Source organism: Notamacropus eugenii, chromosome 1, assembly GCF_028372415.1.
Source record: "Notamacropus eugenii isolate mMacEug1 chromosome 1, mMacEug1.pri_v2, whole genome shotgun sequence".
Classification (NCBI taxonomy): Eukaryota; Metazoa; Chordata; class Mammalia; order Diprotodontia; family Macropodidae; genus Notamacropus; species Notamacropus eugenii.
In genome coordinates, this window is record NC_092872.1 from 721,185,309 (window position 1) to 721,209,408 (window position 24,100).

The 24,100-nt window shown below is 40.5% G+C and overlaps 2 long non-coding RNA genes across 2 annotated transcripts in view; one reads left to right on the forward strand and one right to left on the reverse strand.

The window, feature by feature from the left end:
* Window positions 1-14,650, reverse strand: part of LOC140522120 (uncharacterized) — a 58,042-nt gene extending 43,392 nt beyond the window's left edge. Inside the window, exons 1-2 of the long non-coding RNA XR_011973217.1 lie at window positions 14,126-14,650; window positions 3,786-3,896 (exon numbers count right to left, since the gene is read on the reverse strand). This is a non-coding gene — a long non-coding RNA (uncharacterized lncRNA). The remainder of the gene's footprint in view (window positions 1-3,785; window positions 3,897-14,125) is intronic.
* Window positions 14,651-14,745: 95 nt separating this feature from the next.
* LOC140522139 (uncharacterized) lies at window positions 14,746-23,211 on the forward strand. Its single transcript, XR_011973225.1, has 3 exons — window positions 14,746-15,139; window positions 16,101-16,191; window positions 23,026-23,211. It is a non-coding gene; the product is annotated as an uncharacterized lncRNA (long non-coding RNA).
* Window positions 23,212-24,100: the final 889 nt, after the last annotated feature.

A 24,100-nucleotide genomic window follows, 5' to 3' on the forward strand; every position in this document is an offset into this window, starting at 1 on the left:
ATCAAACAGTAGTTTGCTATATTCATTGCCCACTGTGTCGTGAGTACCTAGCCTATTCCACTTGTCTACTCTTCTGTTTCTTAGCCAGTACCAAGTGGTTTTGATAATTGCTGCTTTATAATACAATTTGAGATCTGGTAGTGCTAGGCCACCTTTCCTAGCATTTCTTTTCATTAATCCCTTTGATATTTTGGATCATAATCGAACAATATGGTGTTTACAAGAAACACATTTGAAATGGGGGAATACACACAGGGTGAAGGTAAAAGGTTGGAGCAGAATATATTGTGCTTCAGCTGATGCAGAAAAGGCAGGGGTAGCAATCCTAATCTCAGACAAAGCAAAAGCAGAAATAGATCTAATCAAAAGAGATAAGGAAATAAACCATATCCTGCTAAAATGTGTTGTAGCAATGTCATTACTAAACATTTATGCTTCAAGTGGTATAGCATCCAAATTCTTAGAGGAGAGGTTGGAGGAGGCAAAGGAAGAAATAGACAGCAAAACTATACTGCTGGGGCACCTCAACCTCCCCCTCTCTGAACTGGATAAATCTAACCTCAAAATAAACAAGAAAGAGGTTAAGGAAGTAAACAAAACTCTGGATAAGGTAGATATCATAGATCTCTGGAGAAAAGTGAAATGGAAATAGAAAGGAATATACCTTTTTCTCAGTGGTACATGGCACATATACAAAAATTGGCCATGTTCTAGAGCATAAAAACATCACAGTCCAGTGCAGAAAGGCAGAGATAGTTAATGCATCCTTCTCAGATCATAATGCAGTAAAAATTATATGTAATACAAGGCCATGGAAAGATAAACCAAAAATTAATTCAAAACTAAATAATCTAATCCTAAAGAAGGAGTGGGTTAAACAACAAATCATAGAAACAATCAACAACTTCATTCAAGAGAATGACAATAATGAGATAACCTACCAAATCTTATGGGATACTGCAAAAGCAGCTCTTAGGGGAAACCTTATGTGTTTGAATGCCTACATGAATAAAATAGAGAAAGAGGAGATCAATGACTTGAGTATGCAGCTGAAAAAGCTAGAAAAAGAACAAATTGCAGATCCCCAAGTAAATACCCAATTAGAAATACTGAAAACCAAAGGAGAGATTAATAAAATTGAAATTAAGAAAACTATTGAACTAATAAATAAAACCAATTGTTGGTTTTATGAAAAAACTAATAAAATTGATAAACTTTTGATTAATTTGATTAAAAAAAGAAAAAAAAACAAATTACTAATATCAAAAATAAAAGGGGTGACCTCATCTCCAATGAGCAGGAAATTAAAACAATAATTAGAAATTACATTGCCCAACTTTATGTCCATAAATTCGACAATCTAAATGAGATGGATGAGTATGTTAAATAATAGAAATTGCCCAGATTAACAGAAGAGGGAGTTGAATGCTTAAACAACCCCATCTCAGAAAAAGAAATTGAACAATCCATTAATGAACTCCCTAGGAAAAAATCTCCAGGGCCAGATGGATTTACAAGTAAATTCTATCAAACATTTAAAAACAGTTAATTCCAATACTATATAGACTATTTTAAATAAGATTTTAGCAAAACAAATACAGCATCTTATCATGAGAATAATACATTATGACCAGGTAGTATTCATACCAGAAATGCAGAGCTGGTTCAATATTAGGAAAACTATTAGCATTATCGATCATATCAACAACAAAACTAACAGAAACCACTTGATTATCTCAATAGATGCAGAAAAAGCTTTTGACAAAATACAGCACACATTCCTATTAAAAACACTGGAGAACATAGGAATAAAGAGAACTTTCCATAAAATAATAAGCAGTATATACCTAAAACCTTCAGCAAGCATTATATGCAATGGAGATAAACTAGGTGCATTTCCAATAAGATCAGGGGTGAAACATGGAGATCCATTTTCACCACTATTATATTCAATATGGTACTAGAAACGTTAGCTATAGCAATTAGACAAGATAAAGAAATTGAAGGAATTAGAATAGGCAAAGAAGAAACTAAGTTATCACTCTTTGCAGATGATATGATACACTTAGAGAATCCCAGAGATTCAAATACAAAAATACTTCAAATACTAAACAACTTTGGAAAAGTTGCAAGTTACAAAATAAACCCATACAAATCTTCTGCATTCCTATATATTAGTAACAAAGTCCAACAGCAAGAGATAGAAAAAGAAATCACATTTAAAGCTAGGGTAGACACTAAAATATTTGGGAGTTTACCTGGCAAAACAAACCCAGGGACTATATGAACACAATCAAAAGTTACTTTTCACACAAAAAAGTACCCAATTTTTTCAAAGAAAAAATAGAAGACAAATTTCTCTGCTGAGAAGGTGAGTGGAGGGGTGGAGAGTGGGAACAAGCAATACAGGTTAGTCGTGAAAAAAATTAAAGGAATTGGAAAAGCTCCTGTGGTGAACCAGATAAGGACTGAGGTACATGGTTTTCAATCCCTTCAGTCACTTGTGAGTCATAATGCCATTTGGGATTTTCTTGGAAAAGATACTGGAGTTTTTTCCCATTTATTTTTCAGGCTCCTTTTACAAATGAGGAAATCAAGGGCAAGAACCTTAAGTGACTTGCCCAGTGTCCTAACTCTAGTAAGGGTCTGAAGCTAGATTTGACTTGAGTCTTCCTAACCAGTGCTCTCTCCAGTGCACCACCTAACTACCCCAAGGAAGTCAGGGAAAGGTCAAAGGATACCCTTGTCACAGTGAGGTCCACCCTGAAGATACGTACCCCAAGTTTGTAGTGTACCCAGGCAGCCTAGTTTTATGATTGTCTCTCCATTCAGCAGCATCTAAGTACTAGCAAAGGCTGTGGCCTCACTTAGAATTAATTCAAATATATGCTTTACCTAAATCATCTACCTGTGTCCCTTCTTTGATCTCTAAGACTCAATCTTTGGCCCCTTCTTGCAGAATTGTTGGGCAGATTCATTGAATTTGACAGCCACTCTCAGTCTGATGATGTGAGTAGTAGAAATTCCTAGGTGTTCCATAGTATAAGATACTTCAGGAGCCTTAAAAGATGTCTCTGCAATCTTTAGTATAGACCTGTTCTGGTCCCATGAGGGTTAGGACCAGATAAAGTTCACTCAAATAGGAGATAAGGTGCAAGAGAGTAACAGGGCTGAGGCTAGAACCTGCATTTGCCAAATAAGAAACAGACCAGAACATAGGAATTCAGGTAGTATCTGGGGCCTGATGTCAGTCATGGACCAGTCAGTCAATAAGCATGGATTAAGCACCTCCAGTTTTCGAGGCACCTCACCACATTTTAGGAAGGGAAAAGGTGCAGTCCCTGCTGTCAAGGAGCTGCCAGTCTGTCATAGAAACATGAAAATGGTTGAGAAAAAGCAAGAGATCAGGAACCTTGGTCTTAGGTGATCCAGGGAAAGGAGAGTTTTTGGTAGCAGAAAGATATCTAGTCCAATGGGATACAGTGGAATAAAGGGGAATTCAAGGAGTGAAATAATAGTTTAAGGAGAGGAGAATTAGGGAAAAAAGATTCAAATCAGGACAAGAAAAAATCCAGGTACACCTCAGAGATATTACAGAATCAATTCCAAATCTCAGCAGCAAAGCAAATATTGCAATGAAGTGAGTCACCTGTACTTTTGTTTTTTGAGTACATTTAAAAATTATGTTTATTACATACTGTTGTCTGTTACATGCATAATATTATTTTGCTTTTTAAAAGTACATATTTTAATTTGGAAATATTTTATTGGTAATAAAAACTTACTGTATCTGAGCCTTCAGTGGGTCCCAAACTTCTTTCTGGTGGTAGCTCTGATCCAGTGTTGCTGGCTATTGACTCATCAGCATTGTCATTGCTCAGTTGCCATGGCAGTTTCTAAAAATAAGGCAACAGAGGTTACCATATTGATAGTGATTGACTCTTCTTTCCCCTTGAACTTAAAAACCCCACTGTAGGCTTAAATTGGCCTAATTTCACTATTTTTGTGTCTCAGAGAATAGGAAGACCCAAAGGGAAGGGAGAAAAAAGTCGAGCATACTAAAAGATAACATTGTTTCTTAAAAAAAGGTAGAACAAAAGTAAGTACCATGGAGAAGGCCCATCTAGTTCTGTGGACAGAACATTCCCACTTGTAGGATTTTTGTTCTAGTCTCAGCTGTAGGGATAGTTTTCATTATCACTCAGCCATTCTGAGCTCATGGCCTGACTTTATGTTGTAGTAAGAACATTGAGTCTGCCATTTTCACAGGTATTTCTGAGGCTCCAATATGACTGTCTGCAAAGCTCTTTGCAAGTCAAGTTATCCTACAAATCTGAGTAATGGCATTTTCAAACAATTGTGATTGTGTCTTTGAAGACTTTTATCTGCACCTGGGGAAGGATCATGTAGATCAGTTTCTTTTCCTGCAATGGAGGGAAAGGTTTATAGTTGTATGTGTGTGTACATGTGTCTCTGTATATATGTTTTACTATTTGTTTTTTTGCAGAAGGAACTATTAGACCTAGAAGGAAAGAGACTACTGAAAAGCTAAGGATTTCTGTGAAGGAAAGACACCAAAAAAACCTCATGGGTGATAGCTACTGTGACTTCACTGGGAGAGAACTCTATGCTATAAATGATGGAATCCACACAAGAGAGAAACCTTATGGTTGTCATCGTTGTGGGCAAACCATGGGTCAACAGTCATCCCTGATTTACTTTCAAAAAAGTCATACTGGAGAGAAACCACATGAGTCTCATGAATGTGCTGAATCTTTCAGTGAACACTCATCCTTCCTTTTTCATCACAGTATTCACAGTGAGAGGAAACCTCATAAATGTAATCAGTGTGAAAAGGCTGGGAGTTGCAGCTCTAGTCTTGCTGTACATCAGACCATGGAGACTAGAGAGTAACCTTATGAATATGATAAACTTCTTAAGGCATTCCCACAGAGCTCTGAGTTTTCTGAACATCAGAGAATCCACAATGGTGAGAAACCTTATGAATGTAATCACTGTGGAAATGCATTCAGATTTAAACATGATCTCACTGTACATCAGAAAATCCATAAGGGGGAGAAACATTATGAATATTCTCAATGTGGAAAGGCTTTCACATATAGCTCCATTCTTGCTGCACACCAGAGAATCCACACTGGAGAGAAACCTTATGAATGTAATCAATGTGGAAAGGTTTTTAGACAAAACTCCCAAATTGCTGTACACCACAGAATCACACTGGAAGGTAACCTTATGAATGTAATCAATGTGGAAAGACTAAAATCTTGTGGCACACCAGAGAATCCACACTGGAGAGAAACCTTATGAATGCAATCAACGTGGAAAGGCTTTCAGATGAAACTCTCATTTTGCTGTACACCAGAGAACCCACACTGGAGAGAAACCTTACGAATGTAATGAATGTAGAAAGGTTTTGAGTTCTAGCTCCACTCTTGCTGTGCATCAGAGAATCCACAATGGAGAGCAACCTTATGAATTTAAGCAATGCAGAAAGGCTTTCAGAAAACTAAACTTTCAGACTAAACTCCCTACTTGCTGCATGTAGCAGACACACAAGAGAGATATCAAATGTGACAAAACTTTTTAGATACACTCTAACTTTACTATACAATGCTGATGAAAGCAAAGCTGAAGAGACATAATTTCCGGGTAATCATTTAATTATGGCCAGTTAATAATTAATAAACAGTGGTCATTTAGCTATCTCTTACAAACCAGAGATGAATCATGGAGCCCTTTCAACACTTACATGCCTCAGATAAGTGGGAGTTTCCTACAGGCATAAATCAATTCTGATTAGTTAAAACTTAATGACAAAATAAGTATTATAATGAGATTTGGACTCATTCTAATGAGGGATTCGTTTGTGGGGGGCGGAGTGGCATGAACCTTGACTCTATTTTGGAGAAAGAGATTTACGTCTATCCAGATCGCCCTTACCTAGGGCAATCTGGACCAGATGGGTCCACTGCCCCTCAGACCTGTTTGAATAAAACACAATGGGCCAGAATTCACCTAGAATAAAATCTGTTTAAATTTTGATCAGATCTAAATTTTCACAGTTGTGCAAGTCTTGCCTATGATTTCTTCTGATCATCAACCCTGCCCTTCAAAGATTGGTTGAATCACAGTGGCCAATCTCTGAATGAGGAAATGGGGAAAAACTTTAGTCCTAATTCATTAATTGTTTATTTATATGGGAGAAATATTCATCTCTCACATCAGAAAATCCATTCTAGAGGTCATATCTCATTAATGTAATCAGTTATTTCCTATCAGAATTCACCTGAGATAACAATCATATTCCCAAAATGAATGTACAAAGACATTCAGATGGACTATGGAGCATGTTAGACATCAGAAATTTCACCTAATAGTCAAGCACTGTCTGGAGTCAGGGAAGGTCTGCAGCCAGAGATCATCTCTTCCTTCATATCAAGGATTCCTAGTGGAGAGAAGACTTATGTACGTGCTCAATGAGGACCTGCCCTTCCTTGGAAGAGGCAGGTCAGTAGAGAGCACAATATTCACAGTAGAAGGAAGCCTTGTAAAAGCCACAATTGTGGGAAGGTCATCACCTGAATCTCATAAATTTTTGTTTGTGTGCTGCAAATGTATGCTGAAGAAATCTTCCTAGAGATAAAACTGATGGATCTAATTAATGAGCTGTCCTCTCTCCCTGTAGCCCAGGCTTCATTAGACATTGTATATTTCATATAGTGCATGAAACCCTAAAAAGGGATTCAATTTATCTCAGAAACCCCAAGGTTTCTCAAGACTTCCCTAAAATGTGCCATGACCCCCTAGGGTGAAGCCTGCCACTGGCTTCTTCACTTTACTGCACTCTCCCACTGTGGTGAGACACCTTTCCTGCTCACTCTTCAAGCTGTCCTAGGCTGGCAATCTGGTTCACTCCTCTACAACTGATTCTGAGCCATTATTGCAAGGTTATTTTCAAGGGAATCTGGAAGAGCCTAGACAAGTCAGTGCTTCACCTTACCATCTTGGCTCCAGTAGTCCTTATGCCCATGTTTTCAAGTAATACTCCCTTGATAACTTAAATTTTCTTGCAAAGGTCTTTTGTCTTTCCCATTCAATTGTTCTATTTTGTTGCAATGCTCATTCAAGAAAACCTCATCTCTCCTTGCTAATCTCATAAATTATGAATTCATTTGGGGGAAATCTCCCCTTTTCTTTTCCCTTTCCTTCTTTCCTTAGCTATTTGTAAGGCCTCATCAAACAGCCATTTTGATTTGTTGCTCTATTTCTTTGGAATATATTTAGTTGTTGCCTCCCGTACAATGTTAGGAACCTCTGTTAATGGCTCTTCAGCCACTCTGTCTCCCAGACCTAATCCCCTCACTCTATACATCACTGTCATTTCCTATCCATAAGTCATCCTATTTTATCATATCTTTAGGGTCTAATGGTTTTCCCTGTTTTCTTCCATTTGAGTCTGAATTTTGCAGGTAGAAGCTCAGGACTTGGGCCTCGGTCATCTGCAGATTCACATTTTGATTGATTGTGTGGAATGTCACCCCCCTCTGCCTTTTCCCTAGAGTATCTTTTTTGCAGTTTTATGGTTTCATATAACATTGGCCTCTTTGGAGTCAGTGGTTGGAAGATAGAATTGTTGCTGTGGTATTGAATGGTTTTCCTTGGATTTGAACAGTACTTAAGTATATGTGGGAAAAATCTTGCTGGAAATAAAAGTTAGGGATCTAATTAACAAGATTAAGTCTCTTGCTCAAGCCCTCAATAGATTTCCCTACATAAGAAACCTCATTAAACATCGAAATGTACTTACTCTGATTAAATCCCTCAAGATACAGCTTTTCTGGGAGCCAAGATGGAGGAGTAGAAAGACACACATATGCTAGCTCTGAAGCCCATAAGATATCTGGAAAGAAGAACTCCCAACAAATTCTGGAGCAGCAGAAGACACAGAACAACACAGTAGATGAGATTTCTGTTCCAGAGAATCCTGAAAACCTGATGCAAAAGGTCCATAGTGCACTGGACCTGGAGCAGAGCCCAGCCCTGCCTCAGCCACGCAGCGCTGAGGGGAGCAAATCTGAGCGGGCCTCAGGGACGGAATCTCCAGTAGCCTCGTGGGTCTCTCCACCCACAAGTAAGAAGGGTCGGTGAGAGGGTCTCTTTGGCTGGTCGAGAGGGGAGTGGATTGTCCCCGTAACTAAGGCCCCCTTGGGAGGCAGCAGCAGAGGACAAGGGCTCCCAAAGCAGGCAGGAGCCTGGATCCACTGTTGAAGGTGTCTGCATAAACCCCCAGAGGGAACCGAGCGGTGAGGCAGCCCTGCCCCTACCTGAGCACCTGAACTTAATCTCACACTGAACAACAGCCCTGCCCCCACCCAAAGCCCTGAGGCTGGGAAGCAGCATTTAAATCTCAGACCCCAAGTGCTGGCTGGGCGGATCTGGAGGCGTGGTGGCTGAGGAAAGAAAACTCAGAAGTCAAGTCACGGGCTGAGAAAATGTCCAGAAAAGGGGGAAAAAAAATAAGACCACAGAAGGTTACTTTCCTGGTGAAGAGATATCTCCTCCCTTCCTTTCTGATGAGGAAGAACAATGCTTACCATCAGGGAAAGACACAGAAGTCAAGGCTTGTGTATCCCACACATCCAAAATAAATATACCATGGGCTCAGGCCATGGAAGAGCTCAAAAAGGATTTTGAAAATCAAGAGAGGTGGAGGAAAAACTGGGAAGAGAAATGAGAGAGATGAAAGAATAGTATGAGAAGCAGGTCAATACCTTGCTAAAGGAGACCCAAAAAAATGCTGAAGAAAGTAACACCTTGAAAAATAGGCTAACTCAATTGGCAAAAGAGATTCAAAAAGCCAATGAGGGGAAGAATGCTTTCAAAAGCAGAATTAGCCAAATGGAAAAGAAGGTTCAAAAGCTCACTGAAGAAAACAGTTCTTTCAAAATTAGAATAGAACAGATGGAGGCTAATGACTTTGTGAGAAACGAAGAAATCACAAAACAAAACTAACAGAATGACAAAATGGAAGATAATGTGAAATATCTCATTGGAAAAACAACTGACCCGGAAAATAGATCCAGGAGAGACAATTTAAAAATTATGGGACTACCTGAAAGGTATGATCAAAAAAAGAGCCTAGACATCATCTTTCATGAAATTATCAAGGAAAACTGCCCTGATATTCTAGAACCAGGGAGCAAAATAAATATTGAAAGAAACCTCCTGAAAGAGATCCAAAAAGAGAAACTCCTAGGAACATTGTGGCCAAATTCCAGAGTTCCCTGGTCAAGGAGAAAAGATTGCAAGCAGCTAGAAAGAAACAATTCAAGTATTGTGGAAATACAATCAGGATAACACAAGATCTAGCAGGTTCTACATTAAGGGATCGAAGGGCGTGGAATAGGATATTCCAGAAGTCAAAGGAACTGGGACTAAAACCAAGAATCACCTACCCAGCAAAACTGAGTATAATACTTCAGGGGAAAAAATGATCTTTCAATGACATTGGGGACTTTCAAGCATTCCTGATGAAAAGACCAGAGCTGAAAAGAAAATTTGACTTTCAAACACAAGAATGAAGAGAATTATGAAAAAGTAAGCAGCAAAGAGAAGTCACAAGGGACTTACTAAAGTTGAACTGTTTACTTTCCTACATGGAAAGAAAATATTTGCAACTCTTGAAACTTTTCAGTATCTGGGTAATGCGTGGGATTACACACACATGCACACACACACAGAGACAGAGAGCACAGAGTAAATTGAACAGGATGGGATTATATCTTAAAAAATGAAATTAAGTGGTGAGAGAGAAATATATTGGGAGGAGAAAGGGAGAAGTGGAATGAGGCAAATTATTTCTCATAAAAGAGGCAAGCAAAAGACTTTTTAGTGGAGGTAAAAAGGAGGTGAGAGAAAAACATGAAGTTGACTCTCATCACATTCGACTAAATGAAGGAATAAAATGCAAACTCATTTTGGTATGAAAACCTATCTTACAGTACAGGAAAGTGGGGGAGAAGGGGATAAGCAGGGTGGGGTGATGATGGAAGAGAGGGCAGTGGGAGGAGGGAGCAATTAGAAGTCAACACTCTTGGGGAGGGACAGGATCAAAAGGGAGAATAGAAGCAGTGGGGGGCAGGATAGGATAGAGGGAAATATAGTTAGTCTTACACAACATGATTATTATGGAAATCATTTGCAAAACTACACAGATATGGCCTATATTGAATTGCTTGCCTTCCAAAGGGAAGGGGTGGGGAGGGGAGGGATGAAGAGAAGTTGGAACTCAAAGTTTTAGGATCAACTGTTGAGTACTGTTCTCGCTACTATGGAATAAAAAATACAGGTAAAGGGGTATAGAAAGTTATCTGGCCCTACAGGACAAAGAGAAAATGGGGACAAGTGAAGGGAGGGATGATAGAAGAGAGGGCAGATTGGTGATAGGGGCAATTAGAATGCTGGGTGTTTTGGGGTGGGGGGAGGGGAGAAATGGGGAGAAAATTTGGAACCCAAAATTTTGTGAAAATGAATGTTAAAAGTTGAATAAATTAATAAAAAAATAAATAAATAAAAATACAGCTTTTCTCCTTGAAATCCTGATGTTTCTCATTATCCTTCAATAATATTCCTTTGAACGAATACATTGTAATTTCTTTACCTGTTCAACAGTTGATGGGCACTCATTTTGATCTTTGGTAGAACAAAACTTTCTGATACAAATATTTTTATAAAACATGACAATCAATCTAGAGCGTTCAGATCATAGCTGGACAAAATGCGTAAGTCGACAATTTGGAGAATATATTCAGCTGAATTGATGTCATTTAAATGGCAACAAGTCTTGTTTTAAGTTTCTGGTCAGAACAGTAAAATTGGTTTTCAATCTGTAATGTTACTTTTGTTATGCTTCAAAATTTTATTGTGGTTTTAGGAAATTATTTGGTAAGTAATGTGAACTTTAAAAATCAGACCAAGAGGGTGATGCAGTTATGTTCTTCGGAAATTCAATTCTCTTTTGATCTGGATGCTGTGAAATGGTGAATTGAACTGTTAGAGAATGTGATTGCAATGTTGAAAAGCTGCTAAGTATTGAATTGGATGTATTTAATCTAAAGAAGAAAAATAGTAACAGCTTTTAGGAAAAGTAGAACAGACGTAGATTCTCATTCTTTGGAGACTGACCAAATGCTTTGGGTTACCACATCTAAGCCCTGGGACACAAGTTGCTTAAAGTAGTTGATGAGGTAGAAACCCAAGCCAAGACATTTTTCCCTTGGTTCGAAAGGACTTTTGTCCCATTTGTCTGAAGGGCCCCTCAGGTTGATAAAGTGGTGGAGCTGCCCCCAATACCCTGTTCTCCAGTCTTCTGATGACTTGGAACAATGGGAAAGCCTGGGTGGTGGCAGTGCTCACACTTTCTCCACCTCTCTCACCAAGCCCTGGGCAAAAACAAAGACTGAAGGTAAGGTTACCCACCTTAAGATGGTTAAGTTCTCTGCTTTAGCCAGTTACTCTGGCCCCAACCACCCCTTGACCCCTTGGGTCATAGACATTGAAGGGGAAACTAAAGAATGTCTCCAGACATACCCCCTCCCCAGCCTACTTGAGGATCTGTTGTTTAAACATTCCTTTCTTATGCCCTCCTGTAGCTCTGTCCCCTTGCTGGAAAGGGACCTGATGGAGAAGTTGGGGAGCCAATTTTCTCTAGTTAATGCTCTCATCTCCTTTTTCCCTCTGTTCACGAAATCTCTCCATGTTCTCTTGAGAGGATGGGAGACAGTCCATCCAATTGCTTGGGATCTGGGAATTCCAGAGGGTGCTACTTCTGCCACCCCATCTGTTGTTAGCCTCCCAGACCCGAAAGTGCTCCACCATCTCAGCCAGTATCTGATTAAGCCTGAGGCCTGGGAAGAACTACAACCTTTCATTGAAAAATTCCTTAAGTATAAAATCCTTGTCCCTTGTTCATCTCCATGCAACACTGCAATCTTTCCTGCAAAAAAGCCTCATGGAGAATACTCACAATTTATTTTTGCCTTTCCATGTAACCCTCCTTTATTTGTCCAGGCTTCAGTAAGGGACGTAAAGGACCTGAAACTAACAGGTAGTAGCTTAATTCAGTGTGTGGGGGATATTCTTATCTGTAGCCCCACCCATGCGAGTTCTTTGGCTGCTGCCACTGAAGCCCTTAATTTCTTGGGCATTGAAGGTTATAGGGTCTCTTTGAACAAAGTCCAGATAGCATGCCAGTGCGTAAAGTATCTAGGCCCTGAACTCAGGCCCACCTCTCATTCCCCAGGCTCTGAGAGAAAAAGGACCATCCAGTCTATCCCTGTTCCAGCCACTAAGAAACAAGTGTCAGTGTTTTTAGGCATGGCTGGACTTTGGAGACTCTGCATTGCTACTTTCAGTTTTTTGCTCAACCCCTTTATGACCCTCCTCAAGGCCCTGACTCAGACCAGGCTAAAGCTTTGGAGACTCTGAAAACTAATTTGACCACCACTTCAGCACTGGTTCTACCCAAGCTAGAAAACCTTTCACTCTATGTTGATGAAAGGAGAGGACAGGCTTTGGGAGTCTTAACCCATTCCTTAGGACCTGACCCCAGGCCAGCTGTTGTTTTTATTTACTCAAAATATGCTTTCCTTGTTCTATGTACCCATGGAGCAATCTGGAAAGAAAGGGGATATCTGCCAGCAAAAGCCTCCCCTATCAAACATGCCCTTGTATGTTTTGGCCTTGCCATAGTCGTCTTTAATTTTTCTCCCGAAACATTATCTTTTGTGCCAGGGAAACTGTCTTTTCTTTATACTCCTTGTGTGCCTGTTTTGTCTTTATTTATCCTCCTTGCTGGGTTTGTCTTTTGCAGAGTGCAAGCCATCTACTTGCAGATGACAACCCAGGCTATATACCAACCTCCAACTGAATCCTAGGTCTCCAGCCCACTGGACCTGGCACAGCCCAGGTTCTGAAATTTGACACCTTGAACAGGCCCCATAGAGGCAGGGACAGCTCTACCCCCCCTGCCAGCAGGAAGCAGTTTTAGAAGCTGAGGCCTTCGCCCCTTACCACAAAAGAATTTGGTTCTAATGTGTTTGAGGGGGGAATGATGAGGTACAAGCCCAAGCCAAGACTTTCCCTTGGATTGGGAGAGCTTTTGTCCCATTAGTCTGAAAGGCCCCCAGAAAGTCTGGCCTTTGAGGGGTGGCTCCTTGGATTCCCCTTCCATTTGTGCCAGTGATGGTGTTCAGACTCTGGAAACCTCCTTGAACTCTCTTTGAAGCTCCCCACCTGGCCTTTGCAGATAGGTTCCCCATTAATCTTGCCACTTAAGTGGCCTTTCATACTCAAATCTGTAGCCAGTTCCTCCTGAATCTTTCACATTCAAATCGATTTCTCTTGGCCTAGCCTGGCCTTCCATTGTCTGTTACCTCTGGATTGCCCCTCGTACATCCCACCCAACCACATCACTAGTGTTAACCTGAAAACTTGTTAAGAAAAGGCAACAAGCTAAATGCACACATTTTATGATTTAATTAATTAATTGATCAATTCCCCATAAAGAAAACAGTTACATAATGCATTATGGAGCCAGAAATGTTCTGGCTACCCAGTACAGAAATCTTCTGGCTTATATACATTTTGCCCTGAGAAAGGAATTCTCTTAGATAAACACACTGAAAACCAAGTAGCATCAGTTGGGTTTTATGATCCCAAGCTCTGGGCATCTTCTTTCCCTAGCATGCCTTTGAAGTTGTTTATCTTAACAGAGTTGACAAAGCTGAAGTTACAACCCAAGGTATTTGTGTTTTTCTCTTATCACTAGGATACTAGAAGAAGGGTCTGGTAAGGAAGTTCCATTTGCTTGACATCAAAAGGCATCCTCTAAGTTAAACAAAGGGGCCTATTAGGTTCAGGCTCTTCTTAATTCAAACTTTGAACCGTATTAAAGTCTAAAATTTATATTAAATATTATCACTAGTCACCCCAATCTCCTCAAGACCCTCCCTAAAGCCCTCCTCCCATCACCCAAGACTACCAGACCACCCCCCCCCCCCCAGATCCCTCCTACACTCTTTTCTGTATTTAAGGTCCATCTTACCTCCATGAAGGTGCTCACATTCAATCCAGCTCAGGCTCTGTCTAATGGAAGAATCTATCTGGCCGACTTGTGGAATACAAGCTTTCCAACTGCTTAGATTCCTTAAGAGTCAACCTAAGGTGGTGAATGTTTAATAAACTTTGTTTTCTTTGGCTTTAATAAAGTTTGTGTGGAATTCATTTGAGGAGGACCCAGCATATCGGTATTCCAGGGACCCCAGCACCCCTCAACCTCATCACTAAACACATGCCCTTCAATGCCGAATTCAGAAAATTAAAATCTATTTTTTCCCTGTTATTGTGACTGCATGTGTAGTTTGTGGGAGCGAATCCAAACCGAAAGTAAAATTCACCACACATGCCCTTAAATGCCGAATTAAGAACATCTGATTTTCAATGAGCCACATTCTCATTCAAACTAGGAGAATGCTAATCAAACTGCTTGAATTTGGTAAATAACCTCCATTCTCAAACTAAGCTCCCTTTGGCTGTGAAGCACTTGCTTGCCTGGAAATCTCCAGCTTGCCTCTGCCTTGTTCACCCCCTCCCAGCTCCTAGAGTCCTGAATCTTTCCTCCAATAAGAAATCAGGTGTGAGTTTGATGGGGGAGGAGGAGCCCTCAGAGCTTACCAGCCTGGTGGGGGGTGGTCCGGGTGGAACAGGAGCTCTGGGGTGGAGTTTGGAGGTCTGGGTGGAGTCTAGGGCAGAAGAGGGGTCATCCCAGTAGTCAAGGCTGTATCCACTTGATGGAGGGCAGGTCTTGGGAAGGAGAGGGAAGTAGGGTCCTGAGTGTCTGAATCTGGGTGTAATTGGAGGAAACGGGGCCTCAGAGGCTGGGAGGAGCCTCTCAGAGTGTGCTGGCTGAAAACTGGAACTTGTGCTGAGATCTCTCTGCATTTTACCCTTGGACTGGAGCTCCCTCTGCCTTATTTCCTCAGATCTCGGATCACGTTGTCCTCTCTTGGACCTGAGATCTCTGCCTTCTGGAGGCCATGTCTGTGGCTGCAGGTGCCAGGTAGGTCTGAGCCAGCCCCTCACAGACCCGCTGGCTGTTCATCCCATTGGGTCTCGTCCTTCCCTTCTGACCATGTGGTGAGCCTAGCTCCAGGTCCCCCTGGAGCAATCCTTCCCCCACAACCTGGTTCCTGGAGAAGCTTCCTCCTGCTAACTCTTTTCCAGACTCCCAGTCACTTCTCAAGAATCTGGGGCTATCCCTATTTAAGATTTTGTCAGCTTTTCACAGAATTCCCCTCAGGGATCCAGGAATCCTCTCTTGAGTAAAACACAAGTGAAAGGCTTGAGTGACCCTGGAATTGCCAGTGTGAAGGCCTGGATCTGCCTCCAAGGAATTGGGCCCCTCAAGCCTTTTTTCATTCAGAGACTAGGCTGATTGTGTTGCCAGTAAATAAAGGAGGGTGAGATGTTTGTTTTTTTTTTTTAATCTGCCCTTTTGGTCTGGTCAAGACCGACTTTTATAGGGAAAAAGTAAAGATAGTATGAAGTTTGGGGATAGGTTTGAGGGGTGGCAAATTGCCTGTGGTGATCCTGAGGTAAAGGAGAAGGGGTCTGGAGGAAGATTAATAGCCTGGGGTGTTTCCAAGGTAACCCACAATGGAGGGCTGGGCTGAATGAGGGCCACCTTGAGATGCAATTGAAGGGATTATTCTTCAGGAGCTGGGTTGCCCTTTCGGGTTCCTGGTCCCCTACCCAATCAGAGGGAAATCTCTGATTCAGGAGCCACTGAGCCTCTGACTGCTGTTGTCCCATGTAGGATCCCAAGCCCCTTCTACCTCTTGGTGATCTGAGTGAAAACTGGGGAGGGGAAGAGGAAAAAAGAGGAATGGGAGAGAGTGGGACCATCTCTTTCTATCCTGACCCTGCCTCTGGGCTTCATTCTCTCTGCTGAGGGCAGGGCCTCACTCCCTGTAAATCCCCATAGCCCAGCCTCCTGCCCAGCAATCCTTCTGTCTCCCCAGCTCAGTCTGCAGAAGACCAAAGCCTGGCCCAATCTGGGAGTGTGTGGAGCCAGAAGGAATGGCCCTGGACAGCTGCAGACCCCCACCCCAGGTGAGTGCACTCTGTCTACAGATTTGACCCCCAAAGTGGCCATTTCCATAGACAAAGAGGATTGTCTGCAAGTCTGGCAATCCTCTATCGACTGTTTCTTTATGAAAGTAGGCAGGACATTGAAAATGGTAGTAACACCACTCTGTTCTCTGTCCTTTGAATTAATCCATGGCATATTGGTATCACAATCACGAACTACACCTCATCCCCAGTGGCTGCCCTCCTAAGACCTCTCCACTCATTCCTCTGCTCTGTAGTGGTCTTGTCTTTGGTCCTGTATCCATGCCTGGCACCCCTCCCCTACATATCCATAGGACTGCGTTCCCCCTCCCCTTTGCTTCTTTGGCCAAGCTCTCCCTGGCACACGTGGAAGACAGGATGCTCTGTTATGCTCCATGGTGTGATCTACACAAATAGTTAATCTGTCAGTTGCACCCTGTCTTGTAGTTGGGCATCATCAAGGGCACACTGAGGGGGCAGTGAGGGAGGTGACAGGAGTAAATGCTATGAGCCAGGGCTCCTGGCCTCTTGCATACTGTGCTCCTGTGTTTTTGGAAAATATGGCAACTCTAGAGAACAGGTTAAGTTGGCTTCTGGTTCACATTCCCACGTTCAAAGTCCCTTAGCTGAGCTGTTTGGACCAGGCCAAAGAAAAGAATGCCTTCTTTAGCTGTTACTTAGTTAGCATTTGTTAAGGGCTTAGCACTTCCCTTGTTAGAGAGGATATAGGAAAGGACTGAGTTTGGGAACTATTCAATATTCTGGGAGTTTTCTTTTCCAGTGGGGGAAAGAAAGGGCTGTCCTAAAGGAGACACTCAGTTCTTATCAAACAGGTCTAGGGCTCAAAGGCAGAGACCCAGGAGAGTGAATTACTTTCTCCCTCCAATCTACTTTTAACCATCTTCACAACAGCCCTATAGAGTAGTTGCTCTTCTTATCTTTATTTCACAGTTCAGGAAACTGAGGCCAACAGATTCAGTGAGTTACCAACCAGGGTCACATAACTAGTCAGTGTCTGAGGCCGCATTTGAACTTATATCTCCATGATCTTCTCCCATTCCATAGCTCCATCCACAGTGTGTTTGTGTGCCCAGCTTCCCACAGCTCCTCCAGCATTGGCTGGTGCTATTGTCATTGCTGTCCGTTTTGCAGAGTGTGAGATGAATTCTCAGTGGTTTGGTTTACTTTTCTCTTCTTAGTGTTTTGGGGCATTTTTTCATATGGCTGGGGATTCTTGGCAGTTGCTTCTGATACTTTTTTTGTTCAGATCTTTTAACCATTTATCTATTGGGGAATGGGTATTTGTTGTTTTCCAGTTGTTTTAGTCTTGTCTGACTCTTTGTGACACATTGGGGTTTTCTTGGCAGAGTTATTGGAGGGTTTCCCCATTTCTTTCTCCAGCACATTTTACATAGGAGGAACTGAGAAAACAGAGGGAAGTGACTTGCCCAGGGTCACATTGCTAGAAAAACATCTGAGGCTAAATTTGAACTCAGATCCTCCTGACTCCAGGCCTGGCACAATCTACTATGTCTCCTAGCTGCCATTGGCTTTTAGTCTTTTTTGAAACAATATTTCATTTTTCCCCAATTCCATGTAAAATATTTTTATTCCTAAATTTTGAGGTCACAATTTTGTACCTGTCTCCTTCCTCTTACCCGTCCTACAGACAGGAAACAATCTAAAACAGGTTCGACATATGCAATTATGTAAAGTATTTTCATATTTGTCATTTCATTGAGGGAAAAGTGAATGAAAAAGAAAGCAAGCGAAAACTTGTGTGCTTTGGGTCTAGTATTCTGAATCAGTTCCTTCTATGGAGGGAGAGAGCATTTTTCATCATGAATCCTTCAGATCGTCTTAGTTTATTATATATCTGAGAATAGCTAAGTTGTCACTGCTGTTCATCATGCAATATCGCTGTTACTTTGTAAAATGTCATCCTGCATCAGTTTATTCTGCATCAGTTCATTTCAGTGTTTCTAGGTTTTTCTGAAATCATCCTCCTTGTCATTTTCTGTAACTCAGTAGTATTCCATTGCAATCATATGGTACAGTTTGTAAAGGCATTCCCCAATTCATGGCATCTCCTCAATTTCAAATACTTTGTCACCACAGAAAGAGTTATTATAAATACTGTCGTATGAGTAGGTCTTTTCTACCTGTTTAAAAAAGTATTTTTTAGGTAGCGAGTTCGTAATGTTGTTGCTGGGTAAAAGGGCATCCACCTTATATAGCATTTTGAGTATACTTCCACATTACTTTCCATGATGAGTGAATCAGTTCACAAATCCAGCAACAATGCAATAGTGCTTCAATTTTCCTATTTCCCTGAAATATTTATCATTTCCCTTTGCTGTTTTATTAGTCAGTTTAATAGGTATGAGTTTGGTTTGAATTTGAGAGTTGTTTTAAGTTGCATTTTTCTAATCAGTACTCCTTCAGAAAATTTTAATATGATTATAAATAGCTTTGATTTCTTTGTTTGTAAACTGCCTATTCATATCCTTTGACCATTTATCAATTGGTTTGTGATTTGCATTCTTATAAATTTTGACTCAGTACTTTATCTAAATATTTGATATATTTATCAATTTTTTCCCAGTTGTCAAGTTTCCCTGTAATCTTGGTTGTATTGATTTTATTTCTGAAAAAAAAAAAAACTCAAATTTAGTACAACCAAAATTACCTGTTTCATGACTGTTAATGCATTTTGTGATTGAGTCAACTGCATTCATATTTGCAGTTATGATACCTGTATATATCCCTCCATCCTATGTCCCCTTCTCACTCTCTTTTTCTTTGACCTTTTCCCCTCTCTCCTTACCACTGTTTTGCCTCTGACCAGTGCCTCCTACAGTTTACCCTTCTATCAGTCTCTCCCCTCCCCCCTTATCCAAGTCCCTTTCTACTTCCCTGTAGGATGAGTTAGATATCTGTACCCATCTCAGCATGTATATTATTCCCTCTTTTTGATAAGAGAAAGAAAGACTCAAGCCTTCCATTCCCACCTCCCCTGTTTTCCCCTTCACTGTAATAGCTCTTCTTTGCTTCTTTTCTGTGAGATAATTCACCCCCATGTACCTTTCCCTTCCTTCTTCTTGCAGTGTCATTCTCTTTCTCACTCCTTAGTTTTGTTTTCTTCAATATCACCCTATCACAATTAACGTATACTGTCAATGTATACTCTAACTGCCCTAATAGTCATAAAGTTCTTCAGAGTTCCAAGTATCCTCTTCCAATGTAAGAATATAAACAATTTAACCTCATGGGACCTTTTATTTTCTCTTTCCTATTTACCTTTGGATGTTTCTCTTGGGTCTTGTATTTACAGACCCATTTGTTGTTCAGCTCTGGTCATTTCCTTAGGAATGCTTAAATATCCTCTATTTATTGAATGTTCAATTTTTCTTTCCCCTGAAGGATTTTATTCACTTTTTCTGGGTATGTGATTCTTGGTCACCATCTTAGTTCCTTTGTCCTGCTGAATATCATATTCCATTCTCTCTGATTTTTTTTTTTATGTAAAAGTTCCTATTTTTTTGTGTTAGCCTAACTGTGGCTCCATGACATGTGAATTGCTTCTTTCTGGCTGATTATGCTCTTTTTTTCCTTGACCTGGGAGCTCTGGAATTTGTCTATAATCTTCCTGGGAGTTCTCATTTCACGTCTTTTTTAGGAGGTGATTGGTGGATTCTTTCAATTTGTGTTTTGCCCTTTGGTTCTTAAGATACCAGGTCTGTGCCAAGAAAATACCACATGGGGTCATGGAGGGTCAGACATGACTGAAGCAACTGACAGCAACAGTGACATCCATATAGAAGGTGTTGTAGAGTATTGTATGAGATGTTGGTCTAATGCTAATTTCCTTCCAGACTCCACAGTGTTTACTTTAACCAATAAGGAGTATTGCCTCAATCAGTCTATTTTCCATTTTACCAAACATGGTGTTTCTGAGTTCTAATGATTCTGAGTCTCCCTTGTTTGATCTGTTCCATTCATTTCTCTCTCTCTTTCTCTCTTCTCTCTCCCCTGCTCCCCATCCCACGCAGTGCTGACCAATGCTGTCTACTTTAGTCTGATGTCTCTTCCTCCTACATTCTTACTTCTTTTCATCATTCCCCTTGATAATATTGTAGTGATTTTATTTTTCCCAATAATTGTTGTTATTTTCTTCAGCTGTGAAATATGTCAGTCATCATTTTTTTTTATTATTACTGATGATTTTCAGCCATGTCCAAGTCTCTGCGACCCCATTTGGGGTTTTCTTGGCAATGAGGTTGGAGTGGTTGTTATTTCTCCAGTTCATTTTTCAGATGAGGAAACTGAAGCAGACAGAGTTAAATGCCCTGCCCAGGATCACATAACTAGAAAGAGTCTGAAGCTGAATTTGAACTCAGATTTTCCTAACTCCAGGCCCAACATTCTATCCACTCTGCCCCCATTATTTCATGACTATAGAATTAAATGTCTATATATTGTCGTTAAGTCTTCATTTGAGTTTGAATCTTTTATCTTTGAACCAATATCCGTTTTTATTTTATTACAGAATAAAAGGCTTTATTCATAATTTCTGCCATTTTACCTATGTTTGAGTATCTTTCTGCCTCAGACCACAATTGCTTTTTTCAAAAATTCCATGGGGTATAAAGCAACAAACTCTTTCTTCAATTCTGATTTGATTTCTAAAGACATTTGACTTTTTTAATCATTGAACATCCCTTTTTATCCCTCATTGCTAAATACATATTTTCAGGATAAATCTCCCTGTGCTGCATACTGAGCTTCACTGCTCTCTGGAACACATTGTTTCATTCTCTCCTCATATCTAGTAGGTTTGGAATAGTCTTAAATATTTCAGTTTCCTTTTCATTGCATTTGAAAGTTTTTCTCTTACTGGCTTTTAGAAACCTGTTAGCCTCAAGGACCTGACAGTCTAAAAGAAGAGGACAACACACAAACACACAAATGATAAACAGTTTGGAGTAAGCCCCTGTTCAGGGGCTCAGAGCTAAGCCCCAGAGGTGTTGAGCCATCTGAGAAATGAAATGTCTGAAATGGGCTTTCTACTTAAATGAAGGTTGGAGTTCATAACCCCATCCTGTAGTGAGGAGAGATGAACATGGAAGGCCTGCATAGGACAGAGGTCTTAAAGATCTTTTGTTGGGTGTTAGGCATTCATGGATCAGTTGTTGATAAATAAGAGGGCTGTCATCCTGAAGTGAAAGCCCATGTGATGAATACTCTGCAATGAAGAAGAGTAACTCTAGAGACCCTAGTGAAAAACAAGGATTATAAACTCTTGGGAATCTCAATGTCCAATAAACACCTTAATTGTTCCAAAGAAAAATAAGAAAGGAAGTGAAAGTTTATATCTAGGTTAAAAAATAGACCATGTGTGAGGTATTTTAAAGAAGAAATCACTATGATCAAATATAAAGAATAATGTGGATGGAGAATTATTCCCAAATGTCAGAATCTCTGATAACTTGAATCATATCCTTATATGGAAATTGAAGACCAACAAATTCCAGGCACATTGACCAAATATTCATTGTGCATGTAACAGATTGGAAATATCAATGACTGTTCCCAAGTGTCCAGGCATTATCAGATTTGGCTCGTCTTGCTTGTATATGACCTCTTCTTTTGATGTTTGTCCTCCCAAGTTTCCAGAGTTCTAGAGGTATGTTTGGAGCCTTTACTTCTCTTGAGGAAACTGTCAATATCTTTCTGATGCATTAGTTGAAATACAACCTATAATAATTAAATGTTGCTCTTTTTTTAACATAAGAAAGAACCTTCCACCATTGCTCTTATTTCTATGTAACCAAGGAACTACATATGGCTCCATTCTCTGATGCTTGTGGTCATTTTGACCTGGTAGTAACAACAAGAAAATACAGGTTTACTAAATGGATGAGGTAATCAAAGGAATGAACAAAAAATATCATGGCAGATTTCAAACTGTCTTATAAAGCCATAATTATCAAAACAGTGTGGTCCTGGCTAAGAATTGAAGTGATGGATCAATGGAGTAGATTGGTATAAAGTACCTTATATTAAATAACTGCAGTGATCTGGTATATGATTAACCCAAACCCAAGGGCCTATTTCTACAAAAATACTTTCAGGAACTCTTAGTGTGTTGGCTAGGAATGGGAAATTGAATAGTTGCCCATCAGGGGGAGAATGGCTAAACAATCTCTGGTCTATAATTGTAATGGGATATTATTGTGTTATAAGAAATGACTAGGAGGATGATTTCAGAAAAAACCTAGAAAGACTTACTTGAATTGATGCAAAAGAAGTGAACAGAAGCAGCTGAACATTATATACAGTAACAGCAGTATGGATCAATGATGAACTCTGAATAGCTTCACTATTCTTTCTAATATAGTGACCCAAGAAAATGCTCAAAGGACCAATGCCAAAGTCTACTATCTGCCTCCAGAAAAAGGACTGATCCTGTTTGCATACAGCCTGGAGCATGTTATTTTCCACCTTGTATCTTACATTCTTTTTCTTTTTTTTCCCCATGTTTTTCTATGCAAAGTTACTACTACAGAAATGTTTTACATTATTGCACATGTGTAACCCATGTCTTACTGTTTAGTTGGTTGTTGTCCGTTGTAGTCAAAGAGGACCAAAATGACATCACCATGATAAAGTGAAATTTCAGTGTGTCCAGCTGTGGCTGATCAAACCAATACCAGTTCAGAATGTTCTACCACAGGTTGGGCACAGGTTGTCTGTGTGAAGATTTGGGATGGATATCCCAGATTTGTGCATCCTGCTTTACTTTGTGCTGTCTCAATTCTGCTTTGCTCAAAGGGCACAGCATCCTCTCTGATGTGGGCACACATGCTGAGCAGTCCTGCACCACTGTCTCCCATGTGGCATAGTCAAATCCAAAGTTCTTCAGAGACACCTTGAGAGTATCCTTCTATTGCTTCTTACCACCATGCGATCCCATACCCCATGCAACTTCTCAATAAAATAGTCTTTGTGACAAGCGTACATTTTGCATTTGTTCAATGTGGCCAACCCATTGCAGTTGCACTCTCTGAAGCACAGTTTGAATCCTTGACTGTTCAGTTCCAACAAGGACTTCAGTTTCTGGTACCTAATCCTGCCAGGTGATCATCAGAATCTTCCTAAGACAGTTCAAATGGAAGCAATTCAGTTACTTTGCACAGAACTGGTAGGTTCTCCATGTTTCACAAGCATGTAACAATGAGGCTAGTACAAAGGCTCTGTAGACCTTCATTATGATACTCTAATACCTCTTCTCTCCCAAACTATTCTTTGGGGTCTCCCAAACATTGAGCTGGCTCTGGCAACGCATGCATCAACCTCATTGTCAGTGTGTACATCCCTGGAAAGTACATTGGTAAGGTAAGTGAACTTATCAATGGAATTCAAAATTTCTCCATTTGTTGTGACTGATGCTTCCACACATGGATGGTGTGATGGTGGCTGATGGAGCACCTGTCTTTTCTTGGTGTTAATTATGAGTCCAAAATTAGCACAGGAAGCAGAGAATTGATCCTTATGTTGTTGCATCTCAGCTTCAGAGGCTGCATTGAGTGCACAGTCTTGTGTAAAGAGAAAATCATGCACCAACACTCCCTCCACTTTGGTCTTCACTTGTAACCTTTTCAGATTGAAGAACTTGCCATCGGTACAGTCATTGACCTTGATGCTATGTTCATCCTCGTTGAAAGCATTTGTCAACATAGCTGTAAACCTCATGCTAAAAAACATAGGGGCAAGCTTCACAGCCCTGTTTCACTCCACTGCTGACTGGGAAGGCACGAGAGTATTGTCCATTATCCCGAACCTGGGCAAACATGCCATCATGAAATTGATGGACAATGTTGATGAACTTCTCTGGGCAACCAAATTT